The sequence below is a fragment of the Saccopteryx leptura genome, chromosome 8 (assembly GCF_036850995.1).
Source record: "Saccopteryx leptura isolate mSacLep1 chromosome 8, mSacLep1_pri_phased_curated, whole genome shotgun sequence".
Classification (NCBI taxonomy): Eukaryota; Metazoa; Chordata; class Mammalia; order Chiroptera; family Emballonuridae; genus Saccopteryx; species Saccopteryx leptura.
This window is the reverse complement of record NC_089510.1, coordinates 20069216-20089448: the sequence shown is the minus strand read 5'-3', so window position 1 is coordinate 20089448 and position 20233 is coordinate 20069216. Positions and strand designations below refer to the sequence as shown.

Genomic DNA, 20233 nt, shown 5'->3' with positions numbered 1-20233 from the left:
GGATTAGTGCCAATGTTCTACTTATTAGGCTGTGTCTTCAACTGGAACTGATGATGTAGTATTTGTCAATAACTAGTTCACAGCCTTAAATTTCACAAAATGAAACCTTTGCATCAGAGTCCATCTGTCTGAAAATTTTAAGGCAAGCTTCCACGAAGAGGCAAGCCATCTATTATATGATGATATAAGTGTAAAGTGGCATGTATCACAGCTGTTTGATTACTGCTGGGGAGATGACTTGCATTCCCCATAAGCCCTCTATCAGAATCCTGCAGTGATGGATTGAACTCCCCTTGCCTCAGCATGATGATGGATTACTTAGGAGGATATATGAGAATGGTAGAATCTAGGCAGACATTAATTAACATCACAATGAAAAGATGTTAGCATCGATCTTTACCATGATTTGAGATTGATCCATGAAGTTGGTCAAATATCCACTAAACTTTCTAAAAGCATAAGTGGCATGTCATTCATGTGAGTCTGTGTTCAATAGCACTTCGTTCATTACTGTATAGCAATTGTAAAACTCAAAAGTTGTATTACTGCCAAGTATTACATACATTCACGCGTGCACACAGATTTCATACGGATGAATGAGAACAGTAGATTCTTGATCTATGACATGACACACAATGTGCCTTCAGTTGCAGTAGTCTTTAGAAATGCTGTGTAAGTGAAAGAAATGGAAGTATTTGGTGGGGGGTGTATTATGAGGTCTGTGAAAAAGGCACTAAATGTGAGATGTAGGAGACCAAACTTTGGCGCCTCAAGATCGCCACGTCACTCCTCTTTCTAAGCATCAGTTCCTTTGGTGTAAATATTGCCATCTACTCTTTTTCATTGGGTAGACATGAAGATTAAATAATATATTTTAAAGTTTATAATAAATGTAACATTAAATAAATTATGTGTAAACTAATAATATAGTATTTATTGTTTCTCTCCTACATATGATGATTAGGTGTAAGAAAGAAATCCAGAGAAGCAAATGTGAATTAACACATTCTGAATATTTATAGTATAATCCTAATATTTTAAATGGACATAAGTGGTTTAAGATGATGGTGTTCTAATCTCAATCTTTTCATAACTGAAATATCAAAGAGAAGAAGAAAGCAAATAATAACTTTAAAATACTGTAAGTAACAAATTTGCCTCTTAAAGAGTGAGCATTACAAAAGATAGCAAAGAGCCCTGGCCGGTTGACTCAGCGGTAGAGGGTCGGCCTAGCGTGCGGAGGACCCGGTTTTGATTCCGGCCAGGACACACAGGAGAAGCACCCATTTGCTTCTTCACCCCTCCCCCGCGCTTTCCTCTCTGTCTCTCTCTTCCCCTCCCACAGCCAAGGCTCCATTGGAGCAAAGATGGCCCGGGCGCTGGGGATGGCTCTGTGGCCTCTGCCTCAGGCACTAGAGTGGCTCTGGTCGCAACATGGCAACGCCCAGGATGGGCAGAGCATTGCCCCCTGGTGGGCAGAGCGTCGCCCCATGGTGGGCGTGCCGGGTGGATCCCGGTCGGGCGCATGCGGGAGTCTGTCTGACTGTCTCTCCCTGTTTCCAGCTTAATAAAAATACAAAAAAAAAAAAAAAAAAAAAAAAAAAGATAGCAAAGATTAGTGGATAACTGTTTTCTTAATGAGAAGAAAGTCTTAAAAGTATAGTCCACTTCAGTTGTATTGATTAATCAGGAAGACGCAATTTCAAAATATGCAGAAAAACCTTTAAAACATGCCTTTAAGTATATTGCTTGAAATTCAGCTGTTTATGGTGAAATGGAACTAGATCACAAACAACTACAGAGGAAAAACAAAAAGTACTAATAAAACTAAAATTGATCTGCCCAGGAGACAGGTGCTGAGCCAGTGAAAATGGGTTAGTGACAAAGATCACACATGGCCCCTCTTTGTTTCCCATGGGGAAAATTTTTTAGTTCAGTAACAGCAAGTGAGTTCCTGAGGGAGTTAGCCAAGAAGGCTGATAGAGTCCTCCAAGCTGACACATGAGTTTACTCTTGGAATTGATGAGAAACAAAGGTTTATGGGCTGAAAACTTCTGGGGAAAGAAATAAAAAAAAGAGAAGTAATTTAAAAAACCTTTCCTTGCAAAGTTATGTAGGAGACAATAACCCAAAGACCACGTCTGAGGTATTATTCCACAAGAGAAAATGCTGTCATCGTGCTCTTGGCAGAAATGCATCCTGGGAAAAGAGTTTCCGCATGATTCAATCTCAAGGGTGGAAGACGTCTGCTTCTTTATGCACTCAGGGTTTAAACATATATTTTGGATTTATCATGTGGCAGATATAGTACTAGGTGCTAAGGATATAAACATGAAAAACATACTGTTCTTGATGTTAAGAAATGTATTATTTAGTAGGGTAAAGGACATACCGAGAATAATTACAGCAACATGTTTAGTGATATAGTAGAAAATATAATCTGCTGCACTTGTATGTCAGAAAAGAAAAGGAAAAAAAAAAATCATCGAAATAGCAAAAACAAACTGCAAAGATGAGACGAGAAATCTAGGCGATTTGGAAGAAAATACTTTCTTGAAAACAATAAATTTAGAGTGCAAAAGAGTGAAAACAGTCAAGGGTCATACACAAATTATACTGAAGGGATAAAGGGACTGAACACCTTTACCAAGCTTCATTGTAAAATGCCACATCTAAAAATGCCTTTGTTGATCTTGATGCTAGTCTCGCTCTTCTCCAGTTATTTTTCAGAGTTCTGCTATGGAATTTAATTTGTTACATGCATTTCAAATATAAACACCCTATTATATATATATATGTATAGCGATTATTAGATTTAAAATTTGTATCACTATCAAATACTACATACATTCACACATACCTACAGACTTCAAATGGATAAATTAATACAGTATATCCTTAATATATGATCCAAAATATATATTTGGTAGCCATACTCTTTAAAAATATATACATATATATCTCTTATTTTAAGTCACATAATCAGCTGGCAAGCTGAGAGAGACCCATGCTTTTTGTGAACTTGAATGAATAAACTCAAATTTCAAATAGAATAGCAAATCTAGAAAAGAAAAATGTCTTTAGTTTTCAGATGGTGCTATATGATACTATTTAATATTGAAAGTGGAGACTACAATTTCTTTTGCAAAAATAAATGAAGAGTTCTGTAACTTTTTTCTAGTTCTTTCTCAATCAATATTCAGTTACAAAAATAAAGGTTGCCTGATAGAACTCTATTGAGCAGAAGCCAGTTAATTTAAAACCATTTTGTCCTAAATTATGTTCTTATATTTTCTAGGGTAATTTGTCACAAAATTTTATAATAGTTATCAAGATAATTAAGTTCTGAAACAGGTTCTAACAGCAGGGAGCGTCAGAATATAAATTAAGAGGGTTTTAAATAACCACATTTTATTTAAATCCCCAACTGTACACTCTTAAACAAATTTACCTTTGTAGCATTAACAGACTTACATTGCTACATTTTAATGAAAAATCAAAATTGAAAGCCTTTAATCATAATTGCTTTTAATTCTAAGTGAAAGTTTGAATTACAATAGTAGCCATTGAAAAGAAAAGGTGTTTGAAGTTATTTCCTGCTGACAGTTTTAATTTGACTTGCTTTGAATTTTTTTCTGGACGGTCTAAGATTTCAGCTGATGTTACATGAGTTTTAACTCATACTTCTGTGTAAATAAATTTAAATACAAAAATATAAGATGTGAGGATAACAACTAATGAAAACAAATGGGAAATTTGATACACTAAAGACAATATGAAGTAATGTGAACAGACTCATGAAAATTACTGAGGCTAAAACTTAATAAATCAATACAAAGAAAGAATTCCAGAAGAGAAGAAATAGCATAGGAATATGCTCTAGTTCAGTGGTCCCCAACCCCCAGGCTGCGGACTGGTACCGGTCCGTGGGCCATTTGGTACCAGTCTGCAGAAAAAAATAAATAACTTACATTATTTCCGATTTATTTATGTTTGTCTGAATGATGTTTTATTTTTAAAAAATGACCAGATTCCCTCCGTCTAAGACTCACTCTTGACACTTGTCTCAGTCACGTGATACATTTATCTGTCCCACCCTAAAGGCTGACCCGTGAAAATATTTTCTGACATTAAACCGGTCCGTGGTCCAAAAAAGGTTGGGGACCACTGCTCTAGGTAAAAATTAATTATTAATTAATTAAACTGATTCAAATATACATTAACTTGGGAATAAACGTTTAAAAAGTTAGTATAAATTAGACTAAAAAAAGTGATCTAAAGAAAGGTTTTATTTTCTACAAACAGGATGGTTTTCATTGGGATCTGTGAGTTGATCTAAAATTAAAATTATTCAAGTAAGAAAACCAAAAACATTCCATGGAATAAAGAAATATGTGTGATGTTATAAAACTTAGATATTCTGAAAAACTTTACTTGAGTTCAAGTGTTATGACTACAAAAGAATATGTTATCTTAATATTTTAATACAAATGCTCTTCTGATAATGATGCCCCTCAGACAAAGGGAACATATATGCATATACAATTAATATAGCATGTATAGTCATATTTCAAAAATACCATTTCCAAATATTAAGTATAGAAAGACATCGTTTTCACAGAATCCCACCTTTCCTGTATCTCATTTGAGAGCAAAGGACATTACATATACACATTCACAATACACTCATAACTTGTTGCCATTCAACACAGAAAGATAGGTAAATAGGTGATAGAATAGATAGAGATATACATGGAGATATATATATATATACATATACATATATATATACATAAATATGTGTAAAGTCAATAATTCCTAAGGCATTTATTTCTGTATATTTATATCTCTGTGCCCAATAAATTTTGTAATCATGTCTATGGAACTGAATTCAAAGTCAAATGGTATGACTATCATTTACTACAGAATCTATCTTTTTATTCTGTTTAAAAGTAAATTGAATTAGATTGACAGGATCAATTCTTATTATTCTGTGGAATCAACCCCCAATAGTCTATATTAAGGAGTACAGCAGTGACGTAGATGGATGAAAAATTTCAAAATGATTCATATTGACTCAAAAACCATTTTGTACTTTGAGTTTGGCTATTGTGGTATCCTAACAATTAACAGTATTAAAAAGAAAGAACTACTGAGCATATAGTAAATTCCAAAGAAATATGAAAACTGCCTTACTTCAGCATCCTAATTCTTGATTATGTACCTTCTTCTGGATGCATATTTTAAGTTCAAGGTTCTATTACTGAAACAGATACAAAGCATAAGCAGTCTTCTCATCAAGTCTCTCTGTGAACAAATAAAATACTTCGTTTCATTAGTTCTAGAGAATTTAGTTTTGATTGTCACTCATTTACTAACTCATTATTTCATGCTACAAATATTTGATAAGCCTGTATTCTACAGTGTGTCCGTAAAGTCATGGTGCACTTTTGACTGGTCACAGGAAAGCAATAAAAGACGATAGAAATGTGAAATCTGCACCAAATAAAAGGAAAACCCTACCAGTTTCTGTAGGATGATGTGGCAGCATGTGCGCATGCGCAGATGATGACGTGACACCGTGTATACAGTGGAGCAGCCCACGGCCATGCCAGTTGAGATGTGGATGGTACAGAGGAAAGTTCAGTGTGTTCTGTGGCTCGCTAAATTCGAAACCGTGACCAAAGTGCAATGTGAATATCGGCGCGTTTATAACGTAGTGCCACCACATAGGAATAACATTACTCGGTGGGATAAGCAGTTGAAGGAAACCGGGAGTTTGGTGGAGAAACCCTGTTCTGGTAGGCCATCAGTCAGTGATGAGTCCATAGAGGCTATACGGGATAGCTACCTAAGGAGCCCTAAAAAATCTGTGCGTGAGCCCACATCGAACTTCACTGAATAGGTATGAAACTTGGAGAGTTTTCCTTTTATTTGGTGCAGTATTCACATTTCTATCGTCTTTTGTTGCTTTCCTGTGACGGGTCAAAAGTACACCATGACTTTACGAACACACTATTTCAGGCATGCAAGGCACTGAGAAATGAGATAGAAATGACCCCTGCCCTAATGAAATACTGTACACAGAGATGCAGTATTTTACTTAATCCTTGAGGACTTCCCCCAGTTCATCTGAAAATGTCTAAATTAATCTATGATTGTCAAAGTTATTTTGGGGTCTAGAATTACTTTTCTTTTTTTATTGAATTTATTGGGGTGACATTGGTTAATAATATTACATAGGTTTCAAGTGCACAATTCTGATACATCATCAGTGTACTGCATTGTGTGCCCACCACCCAAAGTCAAATCTTTCCTGTCACCATAGATGGAACTCCCTCTATGCTTCACGAGCCCACAAACACCCCATTCTTTCTGCTAAACACCATACTGCTGTCTGTGTCTATGCGTTCTTGTTTTTCTGTTTATCTCATTTGTTCATTTATTGCTTTCCATGTGTCTAGAATCCTTGATTGTTGTGGAGAAACAAGCTATATTTGTGCTCAAGTATTATATATTAAGATGCTTAAGAGGACAAAACTTATATATTCTAAATCAGTGCCTACCAAGCAATAATTTGTTTTTTAAAGTAAAAAGAAAAAAATATTGACTAAGCTTTTACTGTCACAAGGTTGCACCAAAACTTTATATTTCTATTACATTTAAGATTTTACAATATATATCCAAATAAAAATATTTTTATTATATTATATTTGTGAAAATAACTAAATCTCTTTAAATTTTCAAAAGTTGTTATAAAATGCTATTAAGCAAACACTTAAATTCATTATTTATATCATTTCAGGCATTTTGAAATATAGTTTTACTGGACTTTGTTAAGTTCTGCTAATACTTCGTGTGCATTAAAATAAAATAATGAGTGTCAGCCTGGCGTGCAAGAGTCCCAGGTTCAATTCCCAGTCAGGGCACACAAGAGAAGCGCCCATCTGCTTCTCCACCCCTCCCCCTCTCCTTCCTCTCTGTCTCTCTCTTCCCCTCCTGCAGCCAAGGCTCCATTGGAGCAAAGTTGGCCCAGGCGCTAAGGATGGCTCTGTGGCCTCTGCCTCAGGTGCTAGAATGGCTCTGGTTGCAACAGAGCGACACCCCAGATGGACAGAGTATCACCCCCTCATGGGTGTGCTGGGTGGATCAGGTCAGGCGCATGCGGGAGTCTGTCTGACTGCCTCCCTGTTTCCAACTTCAGAAAAATACAAAAAAAAAAAAAAAAACCAATAAAATAAAATAATGATATCTGAGTGTCAGTTATGAATTTCATAAAATTTTATAAAGTTTATGTTAATTTTTGCTGTTTTTTAAGAACTTTACATGCACCAGACTCATGCTCATCTAAAATCAATTGAGATTCTTCTGTTCTTGATTTGAATAATAATTGTGTTTCTAAATTAATTTTTAAAAGCACATGATTTTTTTAAAGAATATAATTTTGACAGAAAATAATTGTTGGGGTCAACATGGTTAGAATGCATTACAAGTTTTGCAAAGTAGCACTTCGTTATTGTTAACCTTAGGAGCAGGGAGAAAGAGGTAAGGACGAAGAAATGTTAATGCATATAAATGAGGATTTTGTGGACAGAAGAAAGTAGAAAGAGCTTTGGACAGTGTTCCAACTCTTCTACCAAGTACATCTGTGACCTTGTCTTAGATGATTAAACCCTCTGTGAAATTATAGGATAGTACTAGATGATGGTTAAAATCCATGCCAGGTAAAAAGACTATAATTCTAACTGCAATGTAATGTTATAATTCAGTCCTTAAAATATATCTTAGCCCTAATAATGGCTTCTAACCACAGTAATTGCAACATTGCTCTGTAACAAATATAACTCTTATAAGCAAGAGATTCTAAAGGGTAGAGACTGAAAGAATAAAAATAAATGAACAAGTTATGGTGCCAAAAAAGAATTCTAAGGTGGATAACTAAGCAGGTGCCTGGCCTAAATGCAACAGGATAGTAAAGAAAGGTCAATGCTTTTGTGGGATACAAATTAGCAAACCTGGAGACAATAGTTCTGTTTTGTGTAACTCAGTATTTCAAACAGGAAGTTCAATATGACTAAAGTGTTAGGAATCATTTGATTAGTAAAATCTAACAAAAAAAATGAGCATGTCTTTGCATATCACAGAAAACCTCAGTGTATATTGGTAATGTCTTTGCATTAAAATATCCATCTGTCAGGCCTTGGTTGGTTAGCTCAGTCAGTTAAAGCATTGTCTGAAACACCAAAGATTTGGGTTCAATCTCACGTCAGAGCATATACAGGAAGCAATCAATGAGTGTACATCTAAGTGAAACAACAAATGAATGGTTCTCTCTCTCTTTCTCCTTGTGTCTCTTTAAAAATTAATCAATAGGTAATAAAAAATAAATAAATTTAGCTAGCTGGCTAGCAAGAAGATATAGATACAAAATTCAGCAATTTTCACAAGGATAATTATTAGGATGTAAACTTATTGAATTATGGATTTAATTTTTTCTGATGAACCATCAGCATTTAGTTCAGAAAGTCTGGCATATAAAATAATATATACTTGGCCCTGGCCGGTTGGCTCAGCGGTAGAGTGTCGGCCTGGCGTGTGGGGGACCCGGGTTTGATTCCCGGCCAGGGCACATAGGAGAGGCGCCCATCTGCTTCTCCACGCCCCCCTCCTTCCTCTCTGTCTCTCTCTTCCCCTCCCGCAGTCAAGGCTCCATTGGAGCAGAGATGGCCCGGGCGCTGGGGATGGCTCCTTGGCCTCTGCCCCAGGTGCTAGAGTGGCTCTGGTCGCAGCAGAGCGACGCCCTGGAGGGGCAGAGCATCGCCCCCTGGTGGGCGTGCCGGGTGGATCCCGGTCGGGCGTATGCGGGAGTCTGTCTGACTGTCTCTCCCCGTTTCCAGCTTCAGAAAAATACAAAAAAAAATTATATATACTCATGTTAACACATATTTTTGAAAGATGACCCATTAAACAGACACATAGCAGTGCTAGCTTTCAGGCTGCGTAGTTACCAGAGTAGTGCCCTTTTCATTACACCTTAGTGTTCTTTTTAAAAAATATTATTTAAATTAATGAAATTTTGTTCCCAATGTTGAATATTGAGTGTTTTACAATGGAATATACAGATAGAGCTCTTAATGGACACAAAATGGAGAAATAAATGCTGTCTAAAAACTACTAAATATTATCAATTTTAGAAACTCCAGATATTTTAGGAAAAATTTACATATTTTCCAAAGTAAATAACTAACAGATGGTTTTAAATAAATTATAAAAAGTAGCATTGGGTTTTTTTTAGTATGTAGCGATTAGATTTGTTCTGTTTTTTATCAAAAAGGGGGAAATCTTCTAATTAACTTTGCTGCTTTAATATTTTTATTGAAGTCTAATAAATCTTTCTGATAGCTTCACATACTAAGATAGATTGTTGACAAAAAATATCTTTCATTATGATTCAAATCAGCACATTTTAACAGCTTGATTAAGTACTTGTAGCACTGTTACATTCAAAAATTGAAAAAAATAATTTATTTTAAAAGCAGGGGTTTCTAGCTCAGGTACGTATAAAAATATTTTAATTGCTTTGATAATTTGTTTTCCACTATCATGCAATCTCTGGAGAGTTAGAAACTAAAACATCATGTTATACAGATTTGGACAGAAAGAGAATACAAATGTCATTTTCAAAAAAATATGTATATGCACATTATATACAGCTTTGCATTAATAAAGAGCATTTAAGATATGTGCATAAATAAAGAAGCACAATTAAGGCACAGTTACCTTGGATTATTGTAAATTTTACTGCAGTGCGAAGTAGATTTTGACAAATTAAGATGATATCTAAACTTTTAAGTACCATATAGATTTGAGAACTTGGCAAGTTTTATGTATTGAGTTATCAGTTGCATATAGATGATTTTTAATCTCTTGTCAATCTTGTGCACATTTCTAGAAATGTCATACAAATTATTTCGTATCTGCTGTCTCTAAAAACAGTATAATGTCTTATATACCACTGGAATCATGGGCAATGCAAGGCTATAATTAATATATAAAGAAAACTTTTGGGGCTACTGGCCTATAGCAGTTTTCCTAGTAAGAGTATAATCAGTAGATGAGTAACTCAAAGTAGGTAAAGGAAACAAAGGCACATATTATCACAATTATCACATATCTGACTTTATATAACACAGAAAATGAAGCATACACTACTGAAGCATTTTAAATAATATTTAGCATTAATTTTTATTATACTAAATTTTTGTCTCATAATCTACTATCATGGTGTAAGAGTAAATTTAGAATTAATATAAAGTAATAGCATTGTTCTAGATCATCACTATCTAGTAGAATTTTCTTTTTCTTTTTAATATTTTATTTATTGATTTTTTAGAGAGAGAGGAGTGAGAGAGAGAGACAGAGAGAGAGAGAAGGGGGAGGAGCTGGAAGCATCAACTCCCATATGTGCCTTGACCAGGCAAGCCCAAGGTTTCGAACCGGCGACCTCAGTGTTCCAGGTCGATGCTTTATCCCACTGCACCACCACAGGTGAGACCTAGTAGAACTTTCTGAGATGAAAGAAATGTTCTATGTCTGCTTCGTCCAATGTGGTAGCCACTAGCATATGAAATTACTGAATATTTAAATGCCCTTTATGCAAGTGAAAAATGAATTTACAGTTTTACATAATTTGAATTAATAAATAGAATTCATTTAATTTTAATGAATTTAAAATTAAACATATACATGTGGCAGTGAGTATTCTTTTGGATGATGTAGTTCGAGATATCCTGTAGCATTTCATTCATTTTATATATTTATTTATTTATTTATTTATTTTAAGTGAGAGGAGGGGAGATAGACAAACTCCTTCAGGCGCCCGACAGCGATCCACCCAGCAACCCCCATCTGGGGTTGATGTTCAAGTCAACTAACCTATCCTCAGCACTCAGGTCCAAAGGCAAACGAATTGAGCTACTTGCTGCGAGAGGGGGAGAGAGAGCGAAGGGGGAGAGGGAGGGAAGAGAAGAAGATGTGTGACATGACCGGGGATTGAACCTGGGACATCCATACGCCAGGCTGATGCTCTGTCCACTAAGCCAATACCACAAACATTTTAGATATTTCTATTACAATATCAATTTTCACTTTACATTCAAAGATAGTCCCAAAATTGGCTCTGTTTTCAGTGCATGATTTTTTTAAACTGCCCATTAAAACACATAATTATTTGTTCTACTATCTAAGCCAAATAGCATGTGTCCTATTATTCTGCCCTTAGTGAAACTGGGGAAAGGGTTTCTTAACATATGTTTAATTGTTTGTCTACTAATTCTTAGGTCACTTTTTTTCTTTGGTCTAAAGACATACAGTATAACCTGAAAAACATTTACCAAAAGACAAAGACTTTCATATTATCATTGCCCTTCACTTTATATGCACAAAACTTCACTTTTCTGTATTTCAATCTTCTCAGCTATTAAATGCATATGGAAAAAATTCCAGCCTCATTGTGTTATTCAAAACTTGCTTGGTTTCAATTAAGACAAACCAAAATAAACTGACATGAGAAAAAACAAGAACATTTGTTATATGGATACAAATGCCTTGTGAATACAGTTGAGTTTCGTGTGAAAATGATGGAGCCTCGTGTCAGGACCTGGAGGGCCACGGATCTTCATCTTTCCTTGTAAATGTTCTCAATTCACAAGGTACAATATGGTTTCCCATTATTCCTCACTTCACAGCTAACCATTTTAGCCACATGCGTAGTATGCACATGCAGTATACACATCCAGTTGCCTATATGAAAATTGGATGGGTCAATTTGGTTACAAAGACGAACCAGCTAAGGACAGAGAGGCAAGCAAGGGCATCAATGTATGGAACCAAAACCTGATCCTCAAAGAACAGTTTTCAAAGAAGTAGGAATGGAATCTAGGCTGAGAAAAGTTTCAGTAAACTCCATTCTTGCCTTACATTTTAAACTAAAAAAATCAAACAGAATCTTTATTTTACTGCAATATTTATCTATTAATTCTATAAATTAGAAATAAGTGCCTAGTCATTTTTTTATTGAACTTTAAGAGGCAGAGAGAGGAAGAGAGTGAAATAGAAAGAGAGAGAAATAGAGAAGTATTCGTTGTTTATCCTCAGAGTTGTGCATTCATTGGTCAGTTCTTATATCTGCCCTATCGGGATCACACCTGCAACATTGTTGTTCCAGGACGAGTCTCTAAAAGACAGCTAAACCAGCCAGGACCAAGTGCCCATTGCAAGTTACAGGGTTATCAGCAATAGAACACTGTGGTTCTATCCTCTTGAAATTTCATTGGTGAGGTCTGCTTTCTAGTGTCTTGTCCGAAGGTCACAACATTCAAAAGCATACCTTTCATTTTGAACGGGGGGTTAGTATTCCTTAGATAGAATAATGTAGAATAGTGAGAACATTTTTCAATGGACAAAGTAGACCAGTGACTATATTATCAAATAACAGATGAAGATTTTTAAAGATGAATTTTAGGGCAGATACCTGCATACACAGCTGCAGCTGCTTCTCTACTAAATAAACCCCTATGATTTATCAATCATTTCTAAATACTGGTGTTTTATTCAGACCCAAGAATGATCTGAATAGGCACTTCATCTTAAAATGAATTCATTCCTACTACAATTAATTTATATTAGCAATCAACAGAATAAACACAAATTAAAAAAGAGCTTGGAGATCTTCAGGAGAGGTATTTGTTAAATGTAACTCAAAAGTAGATTTGAAAACTTCCCCCTTTTAAATTTATTGTCCCAGGGTCCTAATAAATGGAAAGCTGGGCTGCTATCCAGGTCCCAAGCCACTAGAGCCTGATTGTGTTCTATCTGTTTCAGTGTTTAAAACCAACAGAAGCTGCATAAAAACTGACAGTGCCAAGCAGTCACAAGCATACTTAAAGCATACCTAATGTATGAACCCACAGCCCCAGGATATAATATTTCAAATACAACAGAATTTAGAAGCTTAGTCTGTTTGTCATTGAGTTTTATGAACAAAACACTTTTTCAAATACACCTTGTTTATGAAAACACAAAAATAACCCACTAATAACATCGTGATTGCTTGTGTATATTTTCACACTTCTAGTCTCATATTTATTATACCCCTATCTTCTTTATATGGAAGCCTAAATGAAAATTCTTATCTTTTTCATGTTATTTTTACTTCAAACACACACGTACCTATACACATACACACACACAGAGCTCGTTCTATTACTTTGTTCCTGACTTTCAAAAAACATTCCTCATTTTAATCATTCACATCCTCTCAGCCACTTTTGAGCAACAAAACAACTACCTCCTGTCGCTATTTTAAAATATGAAAAATATAATTATCATATTTTAAATGAATACTTCATTCCCTGTAACCTCTATTTCCATCTTTTCATTTAAATAAATAAAATTATATTAGTTAATTAAGCCTTAGAATTTTTTATATTTAACATTTCTAATTTCATTCAAGACCAAAATGGTTGTTAACATTATAAATCTAAGCCTTTGAGCCAGGCAATAGAGGATCTTTAAGAGATCTTTAAAGAGCTATGCAATTTTTATGTTGCAATTACCTTTCAGAGTTTTCAGGTTAATAAAAATATTTCAAAGAGTATATATTTTAAAGAACAGGGCTGAGAAGTCTGATATTATAATTACTGTTTTTGAGAATTTACATGAGTAAATGGGTAGCCAGAAACAGCTAAGATATAAAATACATACTTGGGATATTTAACTATAATCTGCTTTACTTTTTTCCTTTCATTCTATTCGGCTGATGCAAGTCCAACACTAATCTTCAATTAACCTACATTAATTTGTCTAATGATTAACAGAAATAAACCTCTATTGTGTTTCTGCAGTTGTGTCTTCCTCTGTTCATATTAGGAAAGGGGTGACAATGAGAATTATTTCAAGTATTTGGAAAGAGTCCTTGACCCAGTTAGCAGATAATGTAAATTCTCTTACTGATTCCTTCCTGCTTAGCTCTCCATAATGTAAAGATTCAAAACCTCTTAAGAGACAAAATCCTTATTTGAACATCAGACATTTAACAAACACCCAAATTTGGTTATTTTTATATCAGTTATCTTAGAAGTTAGTAATTTTTATTTCATTAATCATGGAAGAACTCCTGGTCTTTTGCATGTGCATTTATCTATAGGAAATGTCATTTGCATTTGCAGATCAATGCTCCAAGGTTTGACAAGAATCCCCACAAAGCAAAGAATACAGCTCGGCTAACTTTTGTAATGGTGGTATGTTAATGATCATCTGATGCACTATTCATTTTAGAGATGAAGAAATTAAGGTTCTGGAATTGTGCGTGAGTGTGTGTGTGTGTTTAACTGGCACTGAAAAGCAAAAAGGAAATTGATGGTGTTTCTAATTCTATTGCCTAGCCTTTCAAACAAATAGAACTTTATTTTCAAAAAGTTAAGCTTAGGCTGTATTTCAAAGAAAAATAAAACTGAAACATATAAGATCCATGATTACATGCAATGGGGAAAAATACTCTTCAAAACCAAAGAGCTATATGATAAAGGTCACTAGTAAAGGACTTAGAGATAGACATAATACAGGATCCATGACGAAGTTTTTGTTGTTGTTGTCATTGTTTTAAATCTAGAACTTATAGGCCCTGTCCAGTTGGCTCAGTGGTAGAGCATCAGCCTGGCTTGCAGGAGTCCCGAGTTCGATTCCAAGCCAGGGCACACAGGAGAAGTGCCCATCTGCTTCTCCACCCTCCTTCTCTTCTTCCTCTCTGTCTCTCTCTTCCCCTCCCGCAGCCAAGGCTCCATTGGAGCAAAGTTGGACTCGGGTGCTGAGGATGGCTCCATGGCCTCTGCCTCAGGTGCTAGAATGGCTCTGATTGTGGCAGAGCGACGCTCCAGATGGGCAGAGCATCGCCCCCTGGTGGGCGTGCCGGGTGGATCCCGGTCTGGTGCATGCGGGAGTCTGTCTGAATGCCTCCCCGTTTCTGGCTTCAGAAAAATACATAAATAAATAAATAAATAAATAAATAAATAAATAAATAAATAAATCTAGGACTTATAAAATTCATATTAAGGCAATTTCTGTCATGATGGCCTTGCCTTATCCATGACTATGAGACTATCATACTCACTACAATATATACTTTTTCTTTTTATATGAAGATCTAAATATAAAAGTATTGGTGACAGAAAGATATAAAAAGAAGTTAAATTCATCTTCCAACTTGTGTCCTTCAGGCCAAATTTCTGTTTGGTTACTAATTTGGTGGATATAGTTTTCTTATTTGATATATATCATTGATGGTTTAAAAGCACCTCCTGTAGAATCTGGTGTTGAACAACTGACCTGAGACAACCATTAAAGGGTCTAGTTATGTTGCATTTTTCTTAGTAGATATGAAACTAGTTGTTGAGGGAATCACTCGATCTTCAGGATATCAAAGTCTTGGTAACAGTCAATTACAATGAAAATCTAAGTTCATTAGAAATCCTCTAATATATATAAAATGATATATAATTTTTCCAGTGTTTTGGTGTTTGCATTACATGATAATACACCATTTTACTAATGTTTTGTTTTTAACCATAGCATACTCAATTAATTTGGAATTTTAATATAATAAATTTACTCTTTCCAAAACTTTACTGATTGACTCTTAAATTCATGTATTAAATTATATTTTAAAACATATGTCTTAAACTCATAGTTTTTTTCTATTGAATCATTATATGTTTCATCAGATGCAAAAAAATTGCCCCCAATTTTTTTTATAATTTTTTAAGTATTTGATTGCTTGATCCATTTTTTTTTCTGTTGTCTAATTGGATTTCTATTTACAAGTCCTCTATTTATAAACAGATCTCTTCTTGTGAGTCCTTTCCATCAAATACAGAAAGTATTTTCTCTGTATAGAACTCATTGGGAACAAACTGTATTTTACAAGTATTATTAGATCTTTTGCTGTGACTCACTCCCATGCAGATGGTACACATCTGAAGAAGCTCTATTCTAGTTAGGAGAGATCCAGCTGATGCTCTGAAAAATTATTCTCTCTTGGTGAAAAGTTAGCTTGCTACTGCCTTCCCTGCTGCATTATTAAACACGAAGGAGTGATTCCCTTAATCCCAACCATCTGCTCTTCCTCTACTAAAAAGTGAAAACATCCCCTTGTGTTTACAAATGTTGTTGCTAAAGCTTCACAGAATATAAGAGATGGTTATGAAATTTTCGTATATACTACAAGATCAAAACAAAAAATCCCAGTCACCATAAATCTGTAAGAGATAAACCAAATTTATATCACACGATAAAACCAACTGTGTTTTAATGTAATGCAATTATATTTAAACTGCAGTCTCAGAATGTAAATTATTTTAGCATCTCAGTATAATATTTGCATTTTAGATATACTCCTACTTGTCCAGACTTCCAAAAGTACATATGCTAAGAAAATGGATCTTCTTCTTCAATCCTTTTATTTTTCACAGATTTGTATAGTGCACAGAATTCTTGCATCCGTAAAGGTTCAGTTTTGTTGGAATTAAAGCAAAACAAAACATCTGACTGCTCAGATGAATAGCAGACTTAGAACTGCTAAACTAGAAAATCAGGGACGATTGTCACATATCAAATTTTTGATTTTCATGAAAGTCACTTACATTGAAGTATTACTAGGCAAAAGCAGTGATAATACTGTGTAGCAAGCTATTGTTTTCTCACAAAAGGTATTATCACAAACCAGTATCATCTTAGCTTAAGGGCTCCAAAATACCAATTAACCAACTAATTAAAAACAATTTTATAATCAAAAGAAAATCTGAGTGCCTGAATAATTTAATTTGATGCTCATTTTAAAAAACATAGTGGATATATAGTGCAACCTGAAAGCTCTGCCTAGTTCTCTTTTGTTTATAATATGAACATATTCAATTAACATTAAATTTATTTTTGTTGACAACCAATTGCTTTAGCTTTCCTCTAGGACACTGTCTTTGTCAGCAGAACAATTTCTGTTTTATGAAGTTTATTCCTTTTATACTTAGCAAATAATTCCTTATCACCTAGGTTCCAGACCCTTTTCACCCACTTTTTTCTTAATGCCTTTCTTTTAATTTTTGTTCCCACACTGTTCTTTTAAATTCTATAACAACTCTGAAAACATTCGTTTTTACTTAAAATAGAAATCACATAATTAGCTGTTTTATTGTCACAGGACCCAGTAAATAAAAATACGCTTTCTTTGTAAGCTTTCTTTCAAATATTCTTTCAATTTACTCTAACATTCCATGTGTTTATTTTTCTAGTCCATTTACCTGTCCTAGGAATTGTGTTGCTTTCAATCTGAAAGTCTGAATTATTTAGGTAATGAGTTCATTGTGGTCATATGCAATGAAGTGTTTGCCCTCTTATTACTTACTATAAGAGGCAACACTTGTTGCCTTGAGACTTCATTTTCTGATATTTATGACCAACTGTCTTATGTACCTGAGCATGGTCTTTGGGGGCGTGTCAAAGGCTACTTTGATATGGATGTAATTAGCAAAATATATTTCCCTAGGTCATTTGCCAGCCCTCTGTCTGGCTCTGCCTCTTCCTGGTGAACCTTTCAGAAAGTCTCTAATCTGAGTGAACTGTCAGTGATCACCAAGTTAATAGTTTTATGTCAGATTTATTCTCACCTACAACACATATACAATCCATTAACTTGTTCTTAAATATATCTGTTATGGAACTGTCTCTAAGGGTCTACTTTGTAACAGGTTTCTTTTTCTCTAATCCCTTGTCCTGGAGCAATACTCCTATTGCTTAAGTCTCTACTTGGTCCCATGCTACCCTGTGACACCTTACCTTAAATCTGGTAAGTTTATTTTTATTTCTACATTTCAATTTCAATTTTTTTTCTACCATTAATATGTTGTCAGTGATATGTTCTTCCTCCTCTTTTTTGTTTACTGTCACGTTATAAATTCTCTACCTTCATTCCCTGGAGTGTCATGAAGTTTGCTCAGAATTCTTGTGGTGATTATAATTGTTTCTATTTTTATTATAAAAATAGCAGCAATTAGTTTCAAGATAATTTAACATTTTTAACTGAACCAAAGAGCAAATTACATGTATACAACAAGATTTTTTGTTTTGTCTTTATATTTCCAATTTATGTATTCAGATGTTATAGTCCTATTTAAAAATCAAGTCCAGTCAAGGGTCAAGACCAGCATAAGGTGCTGGCGAAACACACAGCCTTGGACCACAAGGAGGAACAGTTATGAGATTTGGGAGTCAGATTCCAAAAAACATGATTATAACCTGACTATAGTTAAATGGTCATTCAACTAGTCAATAATAAAACTGATTATTACTTTGTTGTGCCTTCTCCTGGACCACAATTACTTTCCAGAGTAAAATGATTCAACTGAAAATGGTTGCATCTAAATAATTAAGCTTTTACCAGCCCTGGCCAGTTGGCTCAGTGGTAGAGCATTGGCCCAGCTTGTGAAAGTCCTGGATTCGATTCCTGGCCAGGGTACACAGGAGAAGCGCCCATCTGCTTCTCCACCCTTCCCCCTCTCCTTCCTCTCTGTCTCTCTCTTCCCCTCCCATAGCCAAGGCTCCATTGGACCAGAGTTGGCCTGGGCACTGAGGATGGCTCCATGGTCTCTGCCTCAAGTGCTAGAATGGCTCAGGTTGCAACAGAGCAACGCTCCCTAGTGGCCTTTCCAGGTAGGTCCTGGTTGGGTGCATGCGGGAGTGTGTCTCTCTTCCTCTCCGCTCTTCACTTCAGAAAAATACAAATACAAATAATAATAATAATAATAATAATAATAATAAATAATTCAGCATTTAGTGTCAGGATCTCAAATACTATGGCAGGAGAATTAAGAACACATAGGATTTCTCAAACACGAGTGTGACTCTCACTTTTGGGCAGTGAGTCAAACCAAACAGTGAAGTGGTAAATAAAATGTACGTTACACACTCCCTACACTCATGCACTAACACACAAATACATTCCTCTCCTTTAGAACGGTCTCTTCCCAATTTCCTAATCAAAATTATCTTTTGGGACTCACTCTGAGGAACCCATTTATACTAATTGTATGTGTCTGATTTAGTGTATAGCTCTTTATCCCTTTCTGGGGATATATATATATATAATATATATATATTATATATATAATATATATATATTATATATAATATATATATATTATTAGGGATATAATTTTGGAAACATAAAACTTAAAAGAACGAATGTTTACCAGTAAAATATTTAATGCACTTGCCATCAGTATGTGGAATGGACCGGCATTCTCAAGACTGTGGAAATCCCACAAGGTGGGCAGTTACTCCCACTCAGTTCCCTGCTTTTAGAGTACTATCTAATTGGTTCTTCGAGCAGGTGCACTATTTACGTGTACCATAGTGTTTGCCCTAATGCTGACATTTACCTTTGCTTACGGGCTTCAAAATGTAGCTAAAATAATCCCTCTGGCATATTGTTGCTAGTGGAAACATAAGCTTAAGCTCTCTGATTTGCTGAGTAGGACTGCATAAAAATAAAAAATAAAAAAACTTGGTACACAGCACAGCTAAAGATGATGCAGAGGTACTTAGATGAAAATAGACAATTTTGCAGCAGATTGCTTAACATATTGACATTTCTCAAATCACATCTCAAATCAGATGAAATAAGTTTCAGAAAGTTATTTAGCATGAAGAATACATGATTAAATTCAACATATAAAAGGTTAATGCAGCTCTGCCGCCTCTTGTTGCCGCTCGCCTACTGTCTTCCCTCTCGCAGCACTGGTATCATAAACTTTACTGTCAGTGTGGGTGAGCGTTCTTTCTCCAGTCAACTAGCAGGCTTGCTTTTCAGACACTATCTCTGTGTTCTTAACCACACATAAGTCACCTTCCAGCTCTAGTGAAATGAAAAAAAAAATCAGTTTTAAAATAAAAATTTTTCTATGCACCATCAACAGTGGTCAGGTTTTTAACAAATGTTGGTATCTTCCTGTTACTTGAATTTGTCTTTTATTCTGTGGCAATTACATTACAGTAGGTGAGGGTGCATTATTTACTGTGACACATTTTATCTCTGAAATGAGTCAGCGAAGGAATTTTTAAATTACCTATTCTTAAGATTTTGTTATTGAATTGAAGCCAATTCATGAAGTTTTATTAGAAATGC

At 35.0% G+C, this 20233-nt stretch overlaps 1 protein-coding gene across 3 annotated transcripts in view; it reads right to left on the bottom strand.

Moving 5' to 3' along the window:
- Positions 1-20233, bottom strand: part of CADM2 (cell adhesion molecule 2) — a 1163936-nt gene that overhangs the window by 489708 nt on the left and 653995 nt on the right. The gene's annotated exons all lie outside the window — the stretch shown is intronic.